General features: G+C 36.6%; 1 non-coding gene across 1 annotated transcript; it reads right to left on the bottom strand.

The window, feature by feature from the left end:
• Positions 1-2,789: 2,789 nt before the first annotated feature.
• On the bottom strand, positions 2,790-2,897 carry LOC148577094 (small nucleolar RNA R71). The gene has a single exon (XR_015902908.1). It is a non-coding gene; the product is annotated as a small nucleolar RNA R71 (small nucleolar RNA).
• Positions 2,898-4,884: the final 1,987 nt, after the last annotated feature.

Below are 4,884 nucleotides of genomic sequence, written 5' to 3'. Positions count from 1 at the left end.
AGCAGGAAAGCAGAGGTTCAGAGGAACGAAAGCATCTCTATTCGCTTATCTGAAATTCTCACCAATGATTTACATAAGTATTTCTATCCTTATTTTATTAATTATTTTCGAAAACCCCATTACTATTTTATATCCGCCTGACTGAGATTTACAAGGTGACCATAGCTTGCTTCATACCAACAATCTCTGTAGGATTCGACCCTTACTCACGTAAGGTATTACTTGGACGACCCAGTGCACTTGCTGGTTAGTTGTGCGAAGTTGTGAACCATGGTATTGGCATCATGTTTTTGGCGCCATTACCAGGGAAAGAAAGAGCGATGAATTTTACATAATCAAAGTGTAATCACAATTTCTGCGCACTAAGTTTTTGGCGCCGTTGCCGGGGATTGTTCGAGTTTGGACAACTGACGGTTCATCTTGTTGCTCAGATTAGGTAATTTTCTTTTTGTTTTCTTTTCAAAAAAAAATTTTTTTCAAAAATATTTCAAAATTTTCTCACCTGTTTTCGAAAAAAAATTTATTCAAAATTTTTAAAGAATGAATTTTAGTGTTTCATGAAGCATGTGAAGCCTGGCTGGCTGTAAAGCCATGTCTAAATTCTTTTGGACTGAGGCTTTCAACCATCAGTTGTTACACGACTGTAGGGTATGTCAGGCATGTCATGTCTGAATTACATGCTGAAGCTTGGCTGGCCATTGGCCAGGTCTAGTGTTTTGGACCGGAGCTTTCATTGAAAGCTTGGCTGGCTAGTGAGCCATGTCTAATTCCTGGACTGAAGCTTTGGACTAAGAATGCAAGATTCCTGGAATTCATGTTAAAAATTTTGGAATCCTTATTTTTTCTTTTTCATATAATTTTCGAAAAAAAAAACCCAAAAAAATTAGAAAATCATAAAAATCAAAAAAATATTTTTCTGTTTCTTGTTTGAGTCATGAGTCATGTTATAAGTTTGGTGTCATTTGCATGTGAATCCTGCATTTTTCGAAAATTTCATGCATTCATAGTGTTCTTCATGATCTTCAAGTTGTTCTTGGTAAGTCTTCTTGTTTGATCTTGATGATTTTTTGTTTTGTGTCTTTTATTGTTTTTCATATGCATTTTTGAATTCTTAGTGTCTAAGCATTAAAGAATTCTAAGTTTGGTGTCTTGCATGTTTTCTTTGCATTAAAAATTTTTCAAAATTGTGTCTATGATGTTCATCTTGACATTCATAGTGTTCTTGGTGTTCATCTTGATATTCATAGCATTCTTGCATGCATCACATGTTTTGATCTAAATATTTCATGCATTGCATCTTTTTAGTGTTTTTCTCTCTCATCATAAAAATTTCAAAAATCAAAAAAATATCTTTCCCTTTTTCTCTCATCAAATTCGAAAATTTGAGTTGACTTTTTCAAAAATTTTTAAAATCAAATTGTTTCTCATGAGTCAAATCAAATTTTCAATTTAAAAGTCTTATCTTTTTCAAAAATCAAATCTTTTTCAAAATTCTTAGTTATTTTCGAAAATTCCAAAAATATTTTTCAAAAATCTTTTTCTTATTTTTATATCAAATTTTCGAAAATAACATAATCAATTAATGTTTTGATTCAAAAATTTGAAGTTTGTTACTTGCTTGTTAAGAAAGATTCAAACTTTAAGTTCTAGAATCATATCTTGTGATTTCTTATGAATCAAGTCATTAATTGAGATTTTAAAAATCAAATCTTTTTCAAAACTAATTTCTAAAATATCTTCTTATCTTACCTTTTTCAAAAATTTGATTTCAAAATATCTTTTCTAACTTCCTAACTTCTTATCTTTTTCAAAATTTGTTTCAACTAACTAACTAACTTTTTGTTTGTTTCTTATCTTTTTCAAAACTACCTAACTAACTCTCTCTCTCTCTCATTTTCGAAAATCCCTTCCTTCTTTTTCAAAATTTCTTTTTAATTAACTATTATTTTAATTTTTTAAATCTTAATTTTCGAAAAACTACTAACATTTTTCAAAAAAAAAAATATTTTCAAAAATCACTAACTCTTTTTCAAAATTTATTTTCGAAAATTCCTTCTCTCTCATCTCCTTCTATTTATTTATTCATTCACTAACATCTCATCTCACATATCTGCCCTCCTCACAGTTGTGTTTCTTTCTTTACATCACATTCTTTGTCTTCTTCTTTTCTTCTACTAACACAAGGACCTCTATACTGTGGTATAAAGGATCCATATTATTATTATTATTTTTTTCTGTGCCCTCTTCTTTGTCATATGAGCAGGAGCAAGGATAAGAACATTCTTGTGGAAGCAGATCCAGAACCTGAAAGGACTCTGAAAAGGAAACTAAGAGAAGCTAAAATACAACAATCCAGAGATAACCTTTCAGAAATTTTCGAACAGGAAGAGGAGATGGCAGCCGAAAATAATAATAATGTAAGAAAGATGCTTGGTGACTTTACTGCACCTAATTCCAATTTACATGGAAGAAGCATCTCCATTCCTGCCATTGGAGCAAACAACTTTGAGCTGAAACCTCAATTAGTTTCTCTGATGCAGCAGAACTGCAAGTTTCATGGACTTCCATCTGAAGATCCTTTTCAGTTCTTAACTGAATTCTTGCAGATATGTGATACTGTTAAGACTAATGGAGTAGATCGTGAAGTCTACAGACTCATGCTTTTCCCTTTTGCTGTAAGAGACAGAGCTAGATTATGGTTGGATTCTCAACCCAAAGACAGCCTGAACTCTTGGGATAAGCTGGTCAAGGCTTTCTTAGCCAAGTACTTTCCTCCTCAAAAGCTGAGCAAGCTTAGAGCTGATGTTCAAACCTTTAGACAGAAAGAAGGTGAATCCCTCTATGAAGCTTGGGAAAGATACAAACAGTTGACCAAAAAGTGTCCTTCTGACATGCTTTCAGAATGGACCATCCTGGATATATTCTATGATGGTTTATCTGAGCTATCAAAGATGTCACTGGACACTTCTGCAGGTGGATCCATTCACCTAAAGAAAACGCCTGCAGAAGCTCAAGAACTCATTGACATGGTTGCTAATAACCAGTTCATGTACACGTCTGAAAGGAATCCTGTGAGTAATGGGATGCCTATGAAGAAGGGAGTTCTTGAAGTTGATACTCTGAATGCCATATTGGCTCAGAATAAAATATTGACTCAGCAAGTCAATATGATCTCTCAGAGTCTGCATGGAATGCAAGCTGCATCCAACAGTACTCAAGAGGCTTCTTATGCAGAAGAAGCTTATGATCCTGAGAACCCTGCAATAGCAGAGGTAAATTACTTAGGTGAACCTTATGGAAATACCTATAACTCATCATGGAGAAATCACCCCAATTTCTCATGGAAGGATCAAAAGCCTCAACAAGGCTTTAATAATGGTGGAAGAAACAGGTTTAACAATAATAAACCTTTTCCATCACCCACTCAGCAAAAGACAGAGAACTCTGAACAAAATGCTTCTAATTTAGCAAATCTAGTCTCTGATCTATCTAAGGCTACTGTGAGTTTCATGAATGAAACCAGGTCTTCCATTAGAAATTTGGAAGCACAAGTGGGCCAGCTGAGTAAAAGGATCACTGAAATCCCTCCAAGTACTCTCCCAAGCAATACAGAAGAGAATTCAAAAGGAGAGTGCAAGGCCATTGACATAAGCACCATGGCCGAACCCAAAGAGGGAGAGGAAGATGCAAATCCCAAGGAGGAAGACCTCCTGGGACGTCCAGTGATCAATAAGGAGCTTCCCTCTGAGGAACCAAAGGACTCTGAGGCTCATCTAGAGACCATAGAGGTTCCATTGAACCTCCTTATGCCCTTCATGAGCTCTGATGAGTACTCCTCTTCTGAAGAGAATGAGGATGTTACTAAAGAGTAAACTGCCAAGTTTCTTGGTGCAATCATGAAGCTGAATGCCAAATTATTTGGCATTGATACTTGGGAAGTTGAACCTCCCTTGTTCATCAATGAACTAAGTGATCTGGATCAACTGACATTACCTCAGAAGAGACAGGATCCTGGAAAGTTCATAATACCTTGTACCATAGGCACCATGATCTTTAAGGCTCTGTGTGACCTTGGTTCAGGAATAAACCTCATGCCCCTCTCTGTAATAGAGAAACTGGGAATCTATGGGGTGCAAGCTGCTAAAATCTCATTAGAGATGGCAGACAATTCAAGAAAACAGGCATATGGACAAGTAGAGGACGTGTTAGTAAAGGTTGAAGGCCTTTACATCCCTGCTGATTTCATAGTCCTGGATACTGGAAAGGAAGAGGATGAATCCATCATCCTAGGAAGAACTTTCCTGGCCACAGCAAGAGCTGTGATTGATGTTGACAGAGGTGAACTAGTCCTTTAATGGAATGAGGACTCCCTTGTGTTTAAAACTCAAGGATCTCCCTCTGCAACCATGGAGAGGAAGCATAAAAAGCTTCTCTCAAAGCAGAGTCAAACCAAGCCCCCACAGTCAAACTCTAAGTTTGGTGTTGGAGAGTCTCAACAATGCTCTGAACATCTGTGAGGCTCCATGAGAGCCCACTGTCAAGCTACTGACATTAAAGAAGCGCTTGTTGGGAGGCAACCCAATTTTTATTTATCTAACAATATTTTTCTTAGTTATATGTCTTTATAGGTTCATGATCATGTGGAGTCACAAAATAAATATAAAAATTGAAAACGGAATCAAAAACAGCAGAAGAAAAATTACACCCTGGAGGAAGCACCTGCCTGGCGTTCAAACGCCAGAACAGAGCATGGTTCTGGCGCTGAACGCCCAAAATGGGCAGCATCCTGGCGCTGAACGCCCAGAACAAGCATGGTTCTGGCGTTCAACGCCAGAAATGGCAACAAATGGGCGTTGAACGCCCAAAATGGGCACCAACCTGGCG

The sequence above is a fragment of the Arachis ipaensis genome, chromosome B1 (genome assembly GCF_059453495.1).
Source record: "Arachis ipaensis isolate K30076 ecotype BB chromosome B1, ASM5945349v1, whole genome shotgun sequence".
NCBI lineage: Eukaryota > Viridiplantae > Streptophyta > Magnoliopsida > Fabales > Fabaceae > Arachis > Arachis ipaensis.
This window is presented reverse-complemented; position numbering and strand designations above follow the sequence as displayed.